The 21,511-nt window shown below is 46.6% G+C and overlaps 1 protein-coding gene across 2 annotated transcripts in view; it reads right to left on the minus strand.

Moving 5' to 3' along the window:
• Positions 1-21,511, minus strand: part of LOC122923534 (zinc finger protein 721-like) — a 40,854-nt gene that overhangs the window by 18,393 nt on the left and 950 nt on the right. The window contains exon 1 of one of the 2 annotated variants that reach the window (XM_044274362.1): positions 14,777-14,833. The exons of the other annotated variant lie outside the window; for it this stretch is intronic. The gene's annotated coding sequence lies outside the window, so the exon portion shown is untranslated. Of the gene's footprint in view, positions 1-14,776; positions 14,834-21,511 lie in introns of those variants that run through there. 2 annotated transcript variants of the gene reach the window in all.

Genomic DNA, 21,511 nt, shown 5'->3' on the forward strand with positions numbered 1-21,511 from the left:
GCCTTATATAGCAACCCCTCGGCCAGTGTATATGTTAATGATACCTTGTCCTCCTCATTTACAATTACTAATGGCACCTGAAAGGGTCCCCCCCTCTCCCCCCTCATATTTATCATGTCCATCGAACCTCTAGCACAAGCTATCCGCCTCTCCGACCAAATAAAAGGAATAGACATAGGCGGAGGAACCCACAAACTCTCTCTATATGCAGACAATGTCATACTCACTCTCAGCTCCCCAGATCAATCATTACCTACAGTAATAGAGATTATTCGCCAATTTGGAGAACGCTCCTATTACAAAGTCAATGAGCAGAAATCCCAAGCCCTCCCCATTAATATAAAGACCTCTTCCCTGTTAAAATTACAATCCACTTTCAACCTAGACTGGCAAATTAAACAGGTCCAATATCTAAGCACAAAAGTCACCAAAACAACCAAACAACTATATTGTGCCAATTACCTTCCATTACTAAAAGAGGTGGAAACAGATCTCGCCCAATACAGCAAACAAGAAATATCCTGGGTGGGCCGCATAGCGACCTTCCAGATGTTAACTCTCCCTAAGAGGGAGTGCAGAATTATTAGGCAAGTTGTATTTTTGAGGATTAATTTTATTATTGAACAACAACCATGTTCTCAATGAACCCAAAAAACTCATTAATATCAAAGCTGAATATTTTTGGAAGTAGTTTTTAGTTTGTTTTTAGTTTTAGCTATTTTAGGGGGATATCTGTGTGTGCAGGTGACTATTACTGTGCATAATTATTAGGCAACTTAACTGTTATGTCAGGAGATCCATGACTCAGCTGCAGGATCAAATGGTTGAATAAACCCTATGAAGGCCATGTGTGCTAAAATCCACAATCCTCGTCGCCACTGTTATGTCCCCTGGACACTCTGTGTCTCTCAGGTGCTGCTGGCAATGCTGCCAGTATCTGCTCAACAAGTTACGCACACAGGCCGATGTACTACTTAACCAGAGCAAGGTTTATTACTCAGAACATTATGGCATTCTTACATGGAGGAGTCTTATTCCAACAGCTTCTGTCCTTATCAGATGTAATCCCTTCTCAGCCTCATGTGTCTGCTTCCAGTTCCCCTCACACACACTGTCTGACTTCCTGGTACAGCTCCTCCTCCCCCATCATGCATCAGGAGAAAAAGGGTAAAGGTCACAGTGATCTATCACAACATCACATTAACAAAAAACAAATATATACCCATTTCAATTATTTATTTTTACCAGTGAAACCAATATAACATCTCAACATTCACAAATATACATTTCTAAAATTCAAAAACAAAACAAAAACAAATCAGTGACCAATATAGCCACCTTTCTTTGCAAGGGCACTCAAAAGCCTGCCATCCATGGATTCTTTCAGTGTTTTGATCTGTTCACCATCAACATTGCGTGCAGCAGCAACCACAGCCTCCCAGACACTGTTCAGAGAGGTGGACTGTTTTCCCTCCTTGTAAATCTCACATTTGATGATGGACCACAGGTTCTCAATGGGGTTCAGATCAGGTGAACAAGGAGGCCATGTCATTAGATTTTCTTCTTTTATACCCTTTCTTGCCAGCCACGCTGTGGAGTACTTGGACGCGTGTGATGGAGCATTGTCCTGCATGAAAATCATGTTTTTCTTGAAGGATGCAGACTTCTTCCTGTACCACTGCTTGAAGAAGGTGTCTTCCAGAAACTGGCAGTAGGACTGGGAGTTGAGCTTGACTCCATCCTCAACCCGAAAAGGCCCCACAAGCTCATCTTTGATGATACCAGCCCAAACCAGTACTCCACCTCCACCTTGCTGGCGTCTGAGTCGGACTGGAGCTCTCTGCCCTTTACCAATCCAGCCACGGGCCCATCCATCTGGCCCATCAAGACTCACTCTCATTTCATCAGTCCATAAAACCTTAGAAAAATCAGTCTTGAGATATTTCTTGGCCCAGTCTTGACGTTTCAGCTTGTGTGTCTTGTTCAGTGGTGGTCGTCTTTCAGCCTTTCTTACCTTGGCCATGTCTATGAGTATTGCACACCTTGTGCTTTTGGGCACTCCAGTGATGTTGCAGCTCTGAAATATGGCCAAACTGGTGGCAAGTGGCATCTTGGCAGCTGCACGCTTGACTTTTCTCAGTTCATGGGCAGTTATTTTGCGCCTTGGTTTTTCCACACGCTTCTTGCGACCCTGTTGACTATTTTGAATGAAACGCTTGATTGTTCGATGATCGCGCTTCAGAAGCTTTGCAATTTTAAGAGTGCTGCATCCCTCTGCAAGATATCTCACTATTTTTGACTTTTCTGAGCCTGTCAAGTCCTTCTTTTGACCCATTTTGCCAAAGGAAAGGAAGTTGCCTAATAATTATGCACACCTGATATAGGGTGTTGATGTCATTAGACCACACCCCTTCTCATTACAGAGATGCACATCACCTAATATGCTTAATTGGTAGTAGGCTTTCGAGCCTATACAGCTTGGAGTAAGACAACATGCATAAAGAGGATGATGTGGTCAAATACTCATTTGCCTAATAATTCTGCACTCCCTGTATACAAGTTCAGAACAGTTCCTACCCTGATACCGCAGGCCTTTTTTAATTGCAGTAACAGATTATTAAATAAGTTCATTTGAACTCCCAAGAGACCTCGGATTGCACTTACACTACTGACGAAGCATAGAAAGGCGGGCGGTCCAGGGCTCCCTAACATATATGATTACAACCTTGCCACCCACATGAGCTTTATGAAAGAATGGTGGAAAGGAGATTTGCAACAACACTGGCTCCACATAGAATCAGTTGTTTCTCCAGGCCATAATTTAGAGGCTCAGCTCATTGCCACCTCTGGATCATACACTTCCACTTGGAGTCCTCCCGAGCTTTCTTCGTATTTCAACATCACTGTGGAGAACCTTCCACTCCAAAACTTCCAAATCAAGCTTTCCCTCCACTCATATGCTCCATTGTAGACACTTACTTTCTTTATTCCTGGCTTAGAGGTTGCTAACTGGGTAAATAGGGGTCTCGCTCAGGCATCACAACTTTTTGATTCCTCCCAACTTAAGCAATTCTCTTCTATACATGAACAATACCAAATACCTCACGAGGATTCTTAGAATGAGACATTTCTTTCAAAACAGCGACTCCCTTATGGTAGTGACATCCAAAGAGATTCTAGGTCTTTGTAATACCAAAAGGCCCCTCGCCAAATAGCTTAAGGCATATTTATGATATGATTGAATCCAAACACAAATTTGCCAAGTCAACCGCCTTCCTCTCATGGGAAAAGGAATTGGGTAAAACATTCTCAGATCTTAGCTGGACATCCTCACTCTCTTTCATTTCCGCATCAATTACCTGTGTCTCCTACTATGAAGCAGCTATCAAGACGATTCTCAGATGGTATCTCATCCTGGATAGATTGAGCCATATTTACCCGGGCACTTCCGACCTATGTTGGAAAGGCTGCGGGTAGAGAGGATCCCTCCTACACACCCATCTGGTCATCCCCCAAGCTCCAAAATATCTGGGACGATAGCTTTACTCTCTGGACCAGACCAGTCCATCCCCAGAATTGGCTTTATTATTTCATGACATATCAAACTTCCCGGTTAAAGCACGCATAGTTATGGCTCACATTCTGTTGTCCACCAAGCTAGTCATAACGGAGGTACTGGAAACCCTCAACAGTCCCCCGATTGGGAGAGGTGGTTGACTTGGTAAATACTTCTCGTCCATACAAAAAAATTATTGCCTATATGAACCATACTTATTCACGCTTTGAGACCTCTTGGCCAACGTCTACTTATGCAGTTATACCGAGCCAATAAAGCTCTTGATATTTTCCAACAACTCGAGATCGCTGAGAATTCCTAGTTTGAATGTTTTATTCTTTTACGTTTCTCTTCCATGAAACAAGTTGGTTGTAGTTTATAAATTGTAACTAGAACTACTATTATTGGTATCTCATTAATGTAGAAAAACTTTTGCACATCAGGGCTCCAGATGGCGACCAAGATGGTCGCCAATGCGACTTAGAACTGCTAAATGGCGACAAGACTTTGTAGTCTTGTCGCCATTTGCGCCTAGACCCTCCGCTTGCTGCTCTGCATCTAAGAAAAAAAAGGCTTTCATCCAGCAAACAGACACACGCTGCAGACGTCTGCTGGGTGAAGCTCTGCCCCTCAGATTACCCGGCATAGAGGGTGGGTGTGGCTTGTGCTCCCGCTTCCACTTCCAGCAGACAGACACACGCTGCAGACGTCTGCTGGGTGAAGCTCCGCCCCTCAGATTACCCGGCATAGAGGGTGGGCGTGGCTTGTGCTCCCGCTTCCACTTCCAGCAAACAGACACACGCTGCAGACGTCTGCTGGGTGAAGCTCCGCCCCTCAGATTACCCGGCATAGAGGGTGGGCGTGGCTTGTGCTCCCGCTTCCAGCAGTCTGGCAAGTTTTGGAGTTGAGTCTGTGCTGTGGCGCTGAGCTGCTGGAGACACTTCAACTAGGGCTGCACAGTCCACGGCTGAGAACACGAGGCGAGTCACCCGTATGCAGATTTAGTGTGTTTTATAGGACTGGGTCCTTATGGGGTCACAAGGAGAAGGCAGAGATCCCTAAGAACAAGTATAGGCACCGGCTGTGCTGCTTTAACACTCGCTGTCCTGGTCTGCATAGCACTGCCGGGGTCGCATAGCATTATATTGATTTATGATGCTATGTAACCCTTAGAGGTCTGGAATGTACTGGATAACACTGACCTAATGCTGCCAGTGTTATCCAATACATTCCAGAACTGTAAGGGTTACATAGCATCATAAAGCAATATAATGCTCTGCGACCCCGGCAGTGCAGAGCTCCTGCAGACAGACTCCGGTGTGAAACCAGCGCAATCACTTCCACATGGGGAATAGCAATCGGGCCTCAGCCTTCCCGTCAGTCCGTGTTACTGCCGGCAGAATGATGAAACGGTGGGACTCCCCCGGCCTAGGGGTTCGCTCAGCAGTCCCAAGGTACGCAGACTGACGAGGAGAGATTGCCGCCTATACTGCGCACGTTCTAGAAAAGGACGGCGATGTCCGTGCGCGGCTCCTTACTGACACGGGGGTGATGGGCAGAGAGCCCTTAACTGCTCCTTTCTGTGCCAAAGACATGTGGTAGAGTTAAAAAGAGGGAAAATGGCACTGAAGCAGCCTATAAGGGGTGAAGCACAGGCTAGTTCAGCTGCCAGAGGAGGTCCCCTAGCTTTCCTACATCTCTGCCTGCTGGCAGTGAATGGAAACCTTTAAGGTTGACATTGACAGACTGAATGTCCATGTCCAGCCACAGTTACACAGTGAGCAGCACTAGAATATGGGCGATCTTTCCTCAAGAAACAGCAAACAAGAGGTTTTCATTCACTGACAGGCAAGCAGAGGGGTTGAGAATAAAGAGTAACGCTCATGAAGTATTATATTTAAAAAAAAAAAAAAAAACTGCCCTCCCCCACCCCCATGCTGGTCCTGTCAACACGTGATGCCCTCTGATGTGGTCACTGGTTGCAGTGGCGACTCTCAAGTGATTGTCTTTTAAGGAGTGCAGTGGGGATAGTTTATTTGAACCCATTCTGTGTCACATGTAGAATAATACTGGTTTGAAACCCCTTAAATAAAAATATAAAAATTACTCCTTAAAGGGTTTGGATACACTAATTTCTGGACCTCAGACTGGCAGGACCTTTGTTGGTGATCATACTTGCCTGATGCCCAGTGCGGGGTCCCGGCTCATCTGCTCCCCAGCCTTTGTTGCTTGTCTTGAGTCCCTTCATGAAAACCTCCTATTTGACGGCGTTACAGCCAATGACTGACCACTGCTTCCCGCGCATTATGGTAAATGCAGAAAGAAGTGGCCAAAGGAGGAAAAAGGCGCTCATAGGGTGAGTAGGTTCAGAACAGGCTTCCAATTCAGGAAGAATGGTGTTGCTCACCTGCTGTCGTTGCACCTAATGTTCGGTGCAACTGTACTGGAGGCGAGTAGGAGTGGTTTAAATGTTGCTGGTTGGTGCTGCCGGTTACGTCCGTGTTCACCTTTGGCGGGGGCCAGGCCGCCGTCTGGGTCAGTGTATGAAGTATGTATCCACTGGACTCTGGGGTCGAGTGGAGGGTGGACCATAGGCGCAAAACACAACCAGAGTTTGTTTCAAACCAATAGTTTTTTTTTATTATTTTTGTTATCGTGACAACGCGTTTCGGGGTTCTGTCAGCATCTGGACGCCGCACGTCTCAGAAGCTGGGAGCAGCGCAACCTCCATCAGCAGCACTCACCGACTTGAAAAAAGGGGTCCACAGAACCCCTAAACGCGTTGTCACGATAACAAAAATAATTAAAAAAAAACTATTGGTTTAAAACAAACTCTGGTTGTGTTTTGCGCCTATGGTCCACCCTCCACTCGACCCCAGAGTCCAGTGGATACATACTTCATTATGGTAAATGGTCATGTGATGACAGGGGAGCAGATCTCCACCGTGGCCAGAGATTGTCTTGATGCCACTTCAGCCAAACGTTTTCATGGAAACCCAAGCAGCAGAGGCCGGGAAGCGAATGAGCCGGGACCCAGCACCTAGGGATTACCAACGTGAATCTGGCTAGTCTGACATGTCATGGAAATTAGTGTACGACTCCATAAACTGCGTGGGCTGTAGCTTAGAAAACCCCCTGCTCCTAAGCATCCCAGCTATATTATGTATTTTAAATTTGGCGACTAAAAATTTCATTTGGGAACCATCTCCTAACACCCACGCAATCCAATTGGAGAACTATCCAACCTTATAACGTCTAAATTTCCCTTTTGGAAAATAACTCCAGAATGTCGACCTTTTCATACAACGAAGAGGAAAGAGAACGCATTCTGTCTCAAGTAACAACATCAAGGGATTTCCTGCAGGTCCCAACATCGGACATCAAAAGCAGAGATCTTGAAAAAGAATCCCGTCGTCTGATTAACCATCAACTTCACAGCGCCACATTGGCGGAGTACATCAAGGAACAACGCATCCCAAGGGGTTTGCGTATGACCATCCGACCAACTCTATTCAAAGATGACCCAATTTACTGCGACCAATTCCAGCAAATTCTCAACCGCTGTTTGTTCGATCTCATGACCCTCACAGTTTCATTCCTACAGACCAGCATTCAGAAAATGGAAGAACAGATTAGAACAGCTGAGCAACAGCTACAAGCAACGCTCCCCACAGCTGAGTACAATATCTTCAAAGAGAAACTCTCCAACACGGCTGCCACCCATAAACGCGACATCGAGAGTATGAAGCAGAAGAAATTCCAAAGGGAATACCGCACCAACAGGGTGTATAAATGGCAAAACAATTACCCTCGCCCCCCCCCCCCCCCTGGAATGACAAAGGGATTACCTCTCCTCTTCAGACTCCTACATCTCAAGCCGCGACAGCCGCTACAGACCAGAAAACCTTCCACCCGCCCATCCGGGATCCCGAAGAAACCGTAGCCGCAGAGGGAGACAAGACGCAGCTGGAGCATATACCGGAAGGACGACTAGATCGCAGGTAATGGAGACATCCTTGCAATCACTAGTCATAAACATTTCATCCAAAACACTGACACCTACACAAATACAGGTACTACAGAGGGGCCTCTCCTTCTGCCCATCCTACAAATTCGACACTTTTCAGACTGAATTGGACCTCCATAGGTTCTTCAGGAACCTACGGCTCAAGGTCCACTTCGGTAAGGAGGACAAGTGGTCCCCCCCTCACCATGCCACTGTGGAAGAGGGGAGAGCATTGATCTCCTCAAAAGACTTAGGCCTTAAACCAAAGAGCACCTACAACCCCCCCCAAGAACTCCCACCCAGTGGAAACTTTCATTGCACTGGTGACGAGGGACACGGAGAGCCTCAGGAGGGACATTGAGAGGGGAAAACTCTCATGTCAATCCAACCCATCACAAGACGAACGTAATGCCCTAACATGTCTTCAAAAGGATAAGGACCTAACCATCAAACCCGCCGATAAAGGCGGGGCTCTGGTGGTTATGGACAAAAGGGATTGCCTCGAGGAAATCCATAAACAATTGAACGATACCAATATTTACGAGCGTGTACCACGTAATCCGATCTCGTCCATTAGGTATAACATCCAACAGGGCCTGATAACCCATCTCGACAGGGGCACTATTGACAAAGAAACGGCATCCTATCTATCTAAAAAACACCCAATAACGCCAGTACTGTACATATTACCAAAAGTCCACAAAGGTCTTAACAAACCCCCGGGACGCCCTATAGTCTCATCCTATGACTCCATCTTGTCTCCCCTCTCGGAATTCCTAGAGAAGGTCCTCACACCCAAAGTTAAAACCACCAAGTCTTTTCTTCTCGACACATCCACATTCCTACATCTCATAAGGGATATCAAACAGGTGCAGCCAGATTCTATTCTGGCCACCCTTGATGTAGTAAGCCTGTATACATCAATAGCACATAACAAGGGCCTAGCGGCCACTAAGAGATTACTTGAGACAACGGGCACCAAACCTGAAGTCTCATCACTATGCATGGACCTCCTCCATCTTGTGCTTATCCAAAACTACTTTTTGTTTGAAGACAACTTCTTCATTCAAAAACAGGGGACCGCGATGGGGGCACACATGGCGCCCCCCTACGCCAATTGTTACATGGCCACGTTTGAGAAAGACTACATCTACACGAATACAGAATTTCAACAACATATAGTAACCTGGAAAAGATACATCGATGATGTTTTCTGCATATGGAACAGCACGATAGAATCACTACACGATTTCCTCACCTACTTAAACTCCATTTGGCCTGAACTCCAGTTCACCCTACACCACAGCAGCACATCAATCAATTTTCTCGACACCATAGTCTCAAAAGATCCCAATGGCGTTCTACATACTGACCTCTACACAAAGCCCACAGACCGCAATAGTCTACTACATTATTCTAGCTTTCACCCCACCAGCATGAAAAAGTCCCTCCCACGATCGCAGTTCCAAAGGATCTCCCGCATAGTTGACAACACGGCAACAAAGGAAATGAGATTAAATGAAATGTCCACACGTTTTCTAAACAGGGGCTATCCTAACACTGTGATAAAAGAATGCCTACAACCCAGCCAGAAGGTCAGGGTAAAACCTTTCGTACACACACATTCCACCCCTTCGCGCACAAGATCCAACACATCTTACGCAAACACTGGCACCTCTTACACCAGGCGTATCCACACATTGAGGCATTCTCACTTCCCTTCCTACCATGTAATAGACGCCCCAAGAACCTAAAAGACTTGCTTTTAATGGCAGATGTGGGCTCCAATATCAAGATGCCGAGACAATTGCTCCTACAAACACAGCGCAAAGGCACATTTCCCTGCCTACATTGCACGCAATGTTCACATGTCATGAAGGGTGACAAGATCTTCCACCCCCTAACAGGGAAAGGGATCCCAGTACGGGCTTTCTTCACATGCGATTCCACCAATGTTATTTATGTCATCAAATGCCTCTGCGGCCTGACTTATGTGGGTGAAACAACACGGACCATTAGGGACAGAATATGTCAGCATAAGTCCAACATCCGATGTGAAAACAATCACCTGCCCATTCCCGCACACTTCGCGGCTAAACGTCACACTATTGCCCAACTGCAATTCCAGGTAGTGGAACAGGTAGTAGGTCTCCGCCCCTTCTGGGGACTATCACGCCTCCTCATCAACAGGGAAGCCATGTGGATCCACCGTCTACAAACGCTGGAACCCAAGGGACTCAACCGGGATTATGAAATAGGAAGCTTCATATGGCTCCTACAGTACTGTAAATAATAAAAAAAAAATCCCCCCCCCCCCCCTTTCTATGTTCACAAAAAATACGTTATTTACCAAGATCCAAAATGGACACTGCCGGCGGACGAGATTTTAAAATATCTGTAATCAAGTGCTTTTGAATTATAAGCGACGGTGACACCGGTGCCAACGGACTTTCATGTACATATAACATGCAACATGTACATTTATTACATTCTTGTATATATGACTTTTTTAATACAAATCAACCGCATGTATCACCCTATGGACCTCTGTGAGCAAGACCACAATCTGCAAATATTGACCTTTGCCTTAAACTATACAGCACTAACGACACCTCTTCTCCGATTTTAGAGCAGATACCGAACTTCATCCAAGTTCTCAAACAAGAACTGAATAGATCATATCCTTTTTATGGTTCATCTCCCTGGTGGTCATCTGTAGGTAAATATGGCAGATATTGCACCCCTAACGCTCCCAGCTCTCAGGCGCAGCGCTTCCCCAGCGTAGACAGCTATTGACAGCAACAACGAGACCCGGCGCATGCGCAATCACACGCAGTGGATAGAAACAGCTGGCCGCTCCAACACCCGCCCAGACGCAGCGCGCGCATGCGCAATCCCTCATGGAGAGTTCCTTGGTTTACCCGGAGGTACGCCAGCTAGTACCCGCCCCTCCAACCGCGCCGCGCAGCCGAGCCTCCTCATAAGGGGAACGGAGACATAACAAACACTATGGCAATCCGGAACCGCGTGCCAAACAGGGACATAGAGCCCAACAAGAAGCAGCATTCCTGCCACCCACTGAGGGAATTCGTCCTTATTCAGCTTTGCACTTTATGCGGCCACAATCCGGGTAAGAACAGACAATGCTAATTGCTACAATACCAAACTGCATCTCTACCTGTACTTTGTAACATCCTGTATTAAGTATGTCTGATTGCAACCTATACTACCCCGGACTCTGCCCGTAGCTAGGCTAGCCTGATGCAGTAACAGGATTCTTAACTCTACAGTATACGTGTTATAGAGATTTGATAGTATGCGCTATGTCAGATTCTGCTTCATTCCTTAATTCCACCAACTATTACCTATTGCCCCACTTTAAATCCGGTGGAGCACCAAGTGATTCACCACAGAATGAGCCCACGACCTAAAGCCACCTACTCACCACGGACTCCCCCTGATGGAGATGATCCCACAGGGTCCCCAGATGACAGACGACGCTCTCTCGATGTGCGATATCGACACGTCTTCCTCTTCTGTACACAATTCTATCGATAGGTCATGTGCTGTATGTCTATTGCGCACCTATTTGCAACACTATATATGTTGTACGACTATTGTATAACCACTATGATACTTCAAATACTGTAAGATTTCTTACACAATTTTTGTGACTACTGTACATTTATTGTGACACTTTATATGCCTTTCCTTTATACTGAAACTCAAGTGGAGTACAGGAGTCTTTCTAAATAAAAATTTAATTTGGCTCCTAAATTTTTCAGGTCAGGAGCCAATGGCTCCTTGATATGTTTTTTAGTCTGGAGCCCTGCACATGTACTTGATGTATATTAAGCGATGTACGATGCTACTAAGATGTTTTACGGACTTTGTGTAATGTTTTTACTTCAAAAACCCAATAAAAAACTATTGTCTTAAAAAGATGCGGCACTTCCAAAAACCTGCAAGTTTTGCAGATATTGTGTCCACACTTATGAGAACCATTCACACTAAGTATGTGCAGTTTTCTTTTGCTGTCCCAATGTTGGGGCCTTTTTAGGCACAAGAAGAGGAAGGAGAGGCGTACTGACGGACATAACATCCCACCATCGCTCACCTACTAACACTTCAGGAGTGACTCTCCCACCATGCTCAGGTTTCCAATTCCATCTGTTTTCACTAAGATTTGGTAACCACAGGGGCCGGCGCTCCCCCCATAGTGAGAGGTGCATGCTGGGAGTCTCAGACTGGACAGTATGTAAAGATGGCATTTATTAGTGTAACCCCGGCTGTGACTAAGACGTTATGATCGAAACGCGTAAGAAAAGATATTGAAGATGGATCCGTGTTGATGGTGTGAAATAAAGTACAGAAGATGTGACGCCGCTCACAGGAGAGCTTTGCCATAGACAGCAGCAGCGGTGACCAGGAAGGGAGACGGCATGTGCGCAGTGCACGCGCCTTCCCTTCATACAGCTGATCGGCGAGGGTGCCAAGCGTCGGACCACCGCTGATCTGGTATTTATAGTAAAAGCCTGGAGAACCCCTTTAACCCAAACCCCCAACAAAAGCCTTAAATGCATCCCATGCTATTTATCTGGAGCGGAGGAAACATTAAACCTGAAAACCTCTTTAACCCAATGACCGCCAATATGCCTTTTTATGGTGGTCTAGTCAAAGGGCTACACGGGTCTCCCCGCGAACACTCTGGGGGCTTGGCAGACTCCAAAACGATAGGGCACGATATTGAAAATGAGGAATCGGCACGTGATACTAAGCATCTTTCATAACTATTGTGCCCATCACACAGTCCTTGAAACGATACTTGATTGAGGATTGGATGGACTCCGTCCTGAATTTCCTTACACGCCAGGTACGGATTCATCTCCCTGAGGTTTATAATCATATAAAAGGAACCATAAGTTTTCAGAACTTTCCGATAGAGAAAAGACCTCCTTGTTTACTGCAGAAGCTCTTTAGGAATTTGCATGTAAATCTGAGATTTAGAATTTTTCTGGGGCCGGGACTGAAGGTGGTAACCCTCCTTTACTTTGCTTCTCATCTAACAGCTTGCCAAAATGTTTTTACAAGCCTGGGGGAAAAAAGAAGGCGCAGTATTCGGAATGTAGGTCTTATACAGTGCCATAAAACGTATTCGTACCCCTTGGACTTTCCACATTTCTTCACGTTACACTCACAAACTTAGATGTATTTTATTGGGGTTTTATGTGATCGACCAACAAAGCACAAGTCTGTGTGAAGTGAGAAGAAGATGAGACATTGTTTAAAAGTGTTTAATAAATAAATATCTGAACGGTGTGGCATGCATTTGTATTCAGCCCCCTGTACTCTGATCCCCCTAAATAAAATCCAGTGTGACCTTTGCCTTTAGAAGTCACCTAATTAGTAATAGAGTCCACCTGTGTGTAATGTATTCTCAGTATAACTCCAGCTGTTCTGTGAAGGCCTCAGAGGTTTGTTAGAGAACATCAGGGATCAAACCGCATCATGAAAACCAAGGAACACGCCAGACAGGTCAAGAATAAAGTTGTGAAGAAGTGTAAAGCAGAGTTACGTTATAAAAAAAAATATCCAAAGTTCTGAACATCTCACGGAGCACTGGTCAATCCATTATCTGAAAATGGAAGGAGTATGGCACAACTGCAAATCTAGAAATACATGACCGTCCACCTTAACTGACAGCCAAGGCAAGGAGAGCACTAATTAGAGAAGCAGCCAGGAGGACCATGGTCACACTGCAGAAATCCACAGCTCAGGTGGGAGAATCTGTCTACAGCACACCTATTAGTTGTGTACTCCACCAATCTGTCCTTTATGGAAGAGTGGCAAGAAGAAAGCCATAAGAAATCTTGTTTGCAATTTGCCACAATCCATGTAGGGGACACAGCAAACACGTGGAAGAAGGTGCTCTGGTCAGAGGAGACCAAAGTGGAACTTTTTGGCACAAATGCAAAATGCTATGTGTGACAGAAAACTACCGCTGCACATCACCCTGAACCCACCATACCCACCGTGAAACATGGTGGTGGCAGCATCATACTGTGGGGGGGGGGCTTCTTTTCAGCAGGGACAGGAAAGCTGGTCAGAGTTGATGGGAAGATGGAAGGAGCTAAATACAGGCCAATCCTGGAGGAAAATATGGTAGAGGCTGCAGAAGACTTCAGACTGATGCGGAGGTTCACATTCCAGCAGGACAACAACCCTAAACATCCAGCCAGAGCTACAATGGAAGGGTTCAGTCTTGTCTGTGACAAGACTTAAAAATTGCTGTTCACAGACGCTTCTGCAGAGAAACCTCACACAGACTTGTACTTTGTGTTGGTCGATCACATAAAATCCCAATAAAATACATTTAAAGACTATGTATGGGGAACATTATTTTATGATTGCATTTTACTCATTTGGGGCTAAAAATCATTTTTTCAATTGGTCTTTAGTAAAAATATTGAGCCGTTCTGTCACAAAGGGTTAATTGTTTTTCTAGCTGTGTGACTGGTACTTGTGCTGGTCATCTAATAATCCTGATCTCTAAATTACTAAGGCCTGTATTACACCAACAGATTATCTGACCAATATCTGTCCAATGAGACCAATAGTTGGTGGGTATAACAAAAGATCTGTGTGTGTAATAGGCCATCTGACCAATGAATGGTCAGAAAATCTGTCAGATAATCTGTTGGTGTAATACAGGCCTTAGAGGCCATCAGTAAGATAAGAACTGATCTATAATGAGGGTCTATAATGTCAGAGATAAGGAGCCTGTCACCTCCCTGCCTGACGGAGCAGAGAGAAAACTCATATCCTGCCAGTAGAGCATCTCAGCTCTGTACAGAGAAAAGGACTCCATATTTTTAATAAACCAATTGAAAAAAAAGATTTTTAGCTCAAGTACAATATGCCCCCATAGGTGTGACAATCTGATCATTCATAATAACAGCCATTACTACATGTCTCCAGCCTGTATAGTGTAGTAGTAATGTAATCTATAACACCCGGCATCTGATGACACCTACCTGAGGTATAACAGTCATTACTACATGTCTCCGGTGCCTTTACTAGTATAAAACCATTAGACTGCTATTTAAAGACTCAAAGCTGGGTCACTGCCCGGAGTGCTCCTTTACTGCAGCTCTAAGGTGGAGCCTCACCTGAAGAAACCTCCGAATTCCCTTCCTCCATTCATGATTCCATACCTGTGGTCACATCTCCTGGAATGTCCTCCTCCACCTCACTCTTACACGGGGGATCGCCCATCATCCGCTCTTCTTCATCCTCCACTTTAATATCAGTCACATCTTCCCCCTGATTTGTCATCTGTAACAATTCAGGACAATACAGCAGACAGGTGGGAAATATAACAGATCCACATAAGAGACCCCCACCATCTATGACCCCTCTATGACTGCAGGACCCCCTATATAGATGTGTATAGGGCTCAGCTCCATCTACCTGATGGTTCTCTGGGAGCTTCTCCTCTGGACAGTCCTGGGAATACAGAGGACGGGGACATCTCTCGGGGGGATTTCCTTCTATGAGTCCATCTGTAGGAAACACAAAGGGACAGGAGAGATTATTACATGTGATGATAAGATGATGGGAGTAGTATCCAGGTAACCCATGACAGACTTACCCTGCTGATTGCCCCATAAATCTGTCTCCTCTTCTGCTTCATCTTTAACCTCAGCCTTAATATCCATCAGATTTTCACCCTAAAGAAGAGAAATGTAAAATGGTCTTTGGCTCAGTCCCTTTCTGGTCGGATTCTGGGGAGACTTCAGCTCCATCTACCTGATGGTTCTCTGGGAGCTTCTCCTCTGGACAGTCCTGGGAATACAGAGGACAGGGACATCTCTCGGGGGGACTTCTCCTCCTGGAGTCAGAACCTATAGGAGATAACACACAGACTGAATACAATACTGAGCGCTGAATTGCGGCAGAGGAGAGCAGGAACCTGCAGGTGGATTAGGGTGGAGTTCACCCCGCTGCCCTCCGAGTGTCCTGATAACTGGGGTGTGGCAGTCAGCAGCCTGGAAGTCTATGGGCAGCCAACAGCAGTTCGTGAGCCACAGATTCACCAGCCTTTCTATGGTTTCCAGTGGAATTTCTGACCCTTCAGTTTTCTGCTTCTAATGGAAAAGAAAAATCCTTGGAAAGTGTGATCCCCATATATAGTAATGTCATCTATAACACCCGGCATCTGATGACACCTACCTGAGGTATAACAGCCATTACTACATGTCTCCAGCCTTTATAGTGTAGAAGTAATGTCATCTATAACACCCGGCATCTGATGACACCTACCTGAAGTATAACAGCCATTACTACATGTCTCCAGCCTTTATAGTGTAGAAGTAATGTCATCTATAACACCCGGCATCTGATGACACCTACCTGAGGTATAACAGCCATTACTACATGTCTCCAGCCTTTATAGTGTAGAAGTAATGTCATCTATAACACCCGGCATCTGATGTCACCTACCTGAGGTATAACAGCCATTACTACATGTCTCCGGCCTTTATAGTGTAGAAGTAATGTCATCTATAACACCCGGCATCTGATGTCACCTACCTGAGGTATAACAGCCATTACTACATGTCTCCGGCCTTTATAGTGTAGAAGTAATGTCATCTATAACACCCGGCATCTGATGACACCTACCTGAGGTATAACAGCCATTACTACATGTCTCCGGCCTTTATAGTGTAGAAGTAATGTCATCTATAACACCCGGCATCTGATGTCACCTACCTGAGGTATAACAGCCATTACTACATGTCTCCAGCCTTTATAGTGTAGAAGTAATGTCATCTATAACACCCGGCATCTGATGACACCTACCTGAAGTATAACAGCCATTACTACATGTCTCCAGTCTTTATAGTGTAGTAGTAATGTCATCTATAACACCCGGCATCTGATGACACCTACCTGAGGTATAACAGCCATTACTACATGTCTCCGGCCTTTATAGTGTAATAGTAATGTCATCTATAACACCCGGCATCTGATGTCACCTACCTGAGGTATAACAGCCATTACTACATGTCTCCAGCCTTTATAGTGTAGAAGTAATGTCATCTATAACACCCGGCATCTGATGACACCTACCTGAGGTATAACAGCCATTACTACATGTCTCCAGCCTTTATAGTGTAGAAGTAATGTCATCTATAACACCCGGCATCTGATGACACCTACCTGAGGTATAACAGCCATTATTACTTGTCTCCAGCCTTTATAGTGTAGTAGTAATGTCATCTATAACACCCGGCATCTGATGACACCTACCTGAGGTATAACAGCCATTACTACATGTCTCCAGCCTTTATAGTGTAGAAGTAATGTCATCTATAACACCCGGCATCTGATGACACCTACCTGAGGTATAACAGCCATTACTACATGTCTCCGGCCTTTAAAGTGTAGAAGTAATGTCATCTATAACACCCGGCATCTGATGACACCTACCTGAGGTATAACAGCCATTACTACATGTCTCCAGCCTTTATAGTGTAGAAGTAATGTCATCTATAACACCCGGCATCTGATGTCACCTACCTGAGGTATAACAGCCATTACTACATGTCTCCAGCCTTTATAGTGTAGAAGTAATGTATAAATGTAACGATGCCCGGCATCTGATGACACCTACCTGAGGTATAACAGCCATTACTACATGTCTCCAGCCTTTATAGTGTAGAAGTAATGTATAAATGTAACGATGCCTGGCACACTAATCTACTCATGTACGGGTTTGGGTCCGATATACCATTTTGATTTGGTTTCGATATCATAAAAAAAGTATTGCGATACTCTATACCATTCGATACCACGCGGAAAAAATAAAACACCAAAAAAGCCACGTGTATTCTGCATTTAGAAAAAATGGCGAATTGTGAGTTTTTTATTATTATTATTTTTCTGTTACGGCGTTCACTGCATAGGGCATTTTTATTATATTTTATAATTTGGACTTTTCGGATGTGGCGATATGTCTATTTATTGTTTATATATTTTTTTAGATGTAAAATTGGGAAAAGGGGTGAATTATACTTCATATATTATTTTTATTTAATAACTATGAGCCCCCTTAGGGGTAGAACCTGGGATCTTTCCATCCCTTGTCCTATGCACCCTGATAGAGCTCTATTAGGCCTCTTTCACACGGGCATCGCAGGTGAGGGCCGGATGCGTTCAGGTTGCATTGCGGCAAACCCGCGCACGTAGGCACGGAATTTCAGTCAGTTATGACTGCGATCGAGTTCAGTATCTATTTAGCCATTATCTATCCCTCTATTATAGGCCTATCTATCATCTATCTAGTTACTGGTGAGGGAGTACGTAATACAATCTACATCTAAATATCCATTCAACCATCAGGAGCTGTATGACCGCTACATGCAGTAGTAAATTAACCCTTTAAGGACCCATGACGTACATGTACGTCATTTCTTTGCCCAGCAGGGGTCCGGCAGTCACTGATAGCCAGACCCCAGCTGCATGCGCCAGCATTAACCCTTCATGTGTCGCAGTCAGCGTTGACCGCGGCACATGCGATGTTGGGCAGGGATCGGAGCTGCCATCGGGTCCCCGTGCTGCTGTGACGGTGACCCGATGGCATGGAAGGCAGCGCGATGCCTTCCGGTGAAGAGCCTGTGAGATTCAGCCCCCTGGATGAGTAATATACACTGTATAATATACAGAAGTATTGGAATGCATTGTAAAGGGGATCAGACCCCCAAAAGTTGAAGTCCCAAAGTGGGGAGAAAAAATTATAAATAAATCAAAGTAAAAAAAAAAAAAAAAAAAAAAAAAGAAGTTTCCCCCCGAAAAATTTAAAGTTTCAAGTAGGGGTGGGCGATATGGCCTAAAATCTATATTGCGATATCATTTTAAGCATGTGCGATATATATTGTTTTCTATATTTTGAGGGTGAATAGGACTTTACACTCTCCCTGCTGCCCTGTGCTTTGTGCACACAACAGCAGGGAGCTGACCATGGCCCCAGCCTCTGATCTGCCCCCTCCCCCAGCCTCTGATCTGCCCCCTCCCCCCAGCCTCTGATCTGCCCCCTCCCCCCAGCCTCTGATCTGCCCCCTCCCCCCAGCCTCTGATCTGCCCCCTCCCCCCAGCCTCTGATCTGCCCCCTCCCCCCAGCCTCTGATCTGCCCCCTCCCCCCAGCCTCTGATCTGCCCCCTCCCCCCAGCCTCTGATCTGCCCCCTCCCCCCAGCCTCTGATCTGCCCCCTCCCCCCAGCCTCTGATCTGCCCCCTCCCCCCAGCCTCTGATCTGCCCCTCCCCCCAGCCTCTGATCTGCCCCTCCCCCCAGCCTCTGATCTGCCTCCTCCCCCCAGCCTCTGATCTGCCTCCTCCCCCCAGCCTCTGATCTGCCTCCTCCCCCCAGCCTCTGATCTGCCTCCTCCCCCCAGCCTCTGATCTGCCTCCTCCCCCCAGCCTCTGATCTGCCTCCTCCCCCCAGCCTCTGATCTGCCTCCTCCCCCCAGCCTCTGATCTGCCTCCTCCCCCCAGCCTCTGATCTGCCTCCTCCCCCCAGCCTCTGATCTGCCTCCTCCCCCCAGCCTCTGATCTGCCTCCTCCCTTCCCCCCCCATCATTGGTGGCAGTTTGCAGTTCCGATCGGAGCCCCAGCAGTGTAATGCTGGGGCTCCAATCGGTGACCATGGCAGCCAGGAGTCACGCTGCTGAAGTCCTGGCTGCCATGGTATGTTAGTGAGCAGAGAGCAGCGCATTATACTCACGTGCGCTGTGGCCGCCGGTCGCTCCTTCTCATAGGTCTGTGCGGCGCATTGCTTACAGCATTAGCAATCCGCCGCACAGACAGAAGAAGGAGCGACCGGCGGCCACAGCGCACGTGAGTATAATGCTGCTCACTAACATACCATGGCAGCCAGGACTTCAGTAGCGTGACTCCTGGCTGCCATGGTAACCGATTGGAGCCCCAGCATTACACTGCTGGGGCTCCGATCGGAACTGCAAACTGCCACCAATGATGGGGGGAGGAGGGGGACCCTGTGGGATATGGCCGGCACATTCATTGGTAGCGCAGTGGCCACAGTCCCTCCCCCCCTCCTCCTACTCTGTCCTCATTGGTGTTCAGCGGCAGCCGCGCACAGTGGGGAGGGAGGGACTCCCTCCTCCTCCTCCTCCTCCTCCTCCTCCTCCTCCTCCTCCCTCCTCCTCCTCCCTCCTCCTCCTCCTCCTCCTCCCTCCTCCTCCCTCCTCCTCCCTCCTCCTCCCTCCTCCTCCCTCCTCCGTTCCGGCCGGCTCAGGAGAAAATGATCATATCGCGGTTCGGCGATATGGCGAAAATCCATATCGTGGCCCAAATTCATATCGCATATCACCTATACCGCCCACCTCTAATACAACGGCCCCTCGGCTCGGATACGGGCGAATGGGGGAACATCGGAGTCATTCAGATTGGGAAGAGGAACCTGTCAGGGGTGCCAATTATCTCCCCTTCTGTTTGCTATTGCAATTGAGCCCCTGGCCTGCCTGTTGCGTTCATCTGATAAGATTGTAGGGTTTCCCTGTGGGTCTTAGGAGGAGAGAGTGTCCCTTTACGCCGATGACATGTTAATTTACTTAGGTAATGTGGAACAGTCTATAGGTCCTGTCATGGCACTTATAGGGGAATTTGGTGATAGGTCTGGGCTCCATATCAACTGGGACAAGTCCATTCTCTTACCGCTAGATGATTCTGCGGTGACTCTCGTCCCCAAATCCTGTCCATTGCAAATTGTGCATCAGGCCAAGTATCTGGGGATAATAGTTACAGCGAATCCTAACAGTTATATTAAGCTTAATATAGAGCCGAGTGGTGCAAGTTGCCGCTATCTGAAATCGGGAGGAGTAACCTTCTTAAATGATTCTCATGCTAAGCTCAGGTATCTATTCCATAACTCCCCGGTATGGATTCCTCGCAGGATATTCATAACAATTGATTTAGGTTATTTAGGGATCTAATTTGGCGCCATAAAAAAGCGCGGATTAGACTGGACACTCTGCAGAGAGGGAAAGAGGAGGGAGGGCTAGCAGTACCGAACGCATGGCCTTATTACATCTCGGCCCAGCTGCAACAGTTGAGGGGTTGGGGGAGGACTCCCGGAGACGTGGCCTCAGCCAGATTGGTGGCACACATTATTGGTCACGATTCTCCGGTGGTCTTGTTGGAGAATAGTGGAATTGTAGGTAAGCTGTCGGGACATCCCACACTTTCCATGATACACAAAGTTTGGCAGAAATGTCGGGGGCTGTTATCAGTGAAAGGGTTTACGCAGTTCTCCCCTATCAGGAGGAATCCGCATCTTCCAATTGGATGGCTTTTCACCCCGGGAGCGCAAAGGAGTGAGGTATCTACGTCAACTGCAGAGTGCTGATGGTTTTAAGTCCTTTGAGCAGTTGAGACCTGAATTCGGTCTCCCGCGCACGGCCTTCTATCAATTTCTGCAATTACGGCCTGCCTTTCAGACGCAGGCTAAATCTGTATCATTGAAATGCACTACGGTTCCGATGTTTCAGCAACTTCTTACTAATAGCTCCTCGAGCGGTCTGATATCTTCTACCTACAGGAACCTGTATGTGAAGTCGATGAAGGGGTTTTAACAGTTAAATCTAAATGGGAAAGCGAGGTTGGGCCGATTTCAGAAGAGCAGTGGAAGTCGATCCTAGCTCTCACCCCGCAACTGTCAGTGTGTGAGGGGCAGCGTAGGTCCCGGGTGTATAGGACGCCAGAGGTTTAGGCCGGATAGGTGTTCGGGGGGAAGCGGATTGTCCTAGATGTGGCATCTGCTTCCTTGTTACACATGTTCTGGGATTGTGCGGAGCTCCGGAATTTCTGGTCCTCGGTTCTGGCCTTAATAAAAGGTGCATTTATTATGATGGTTCCGCCTGGTCCGAGAACG

Source organism: Bufo gargarizans, unplaced genomic scaffold (genome assembly GCF_014858855.1).
Source record: "Bufo gargarizans isolate SCDJY-AF-19 unplaced genomic scaffold, ASM1485885v1 original_scaffold_1696_pilon, whole genome shotgun sequence".
NCBI classification, from domain to species: Eukaryota; Metazoa; Chordata; class Amphibia; order Anura; family Bufonidae; genus Bufo; species Bufo gargarizans.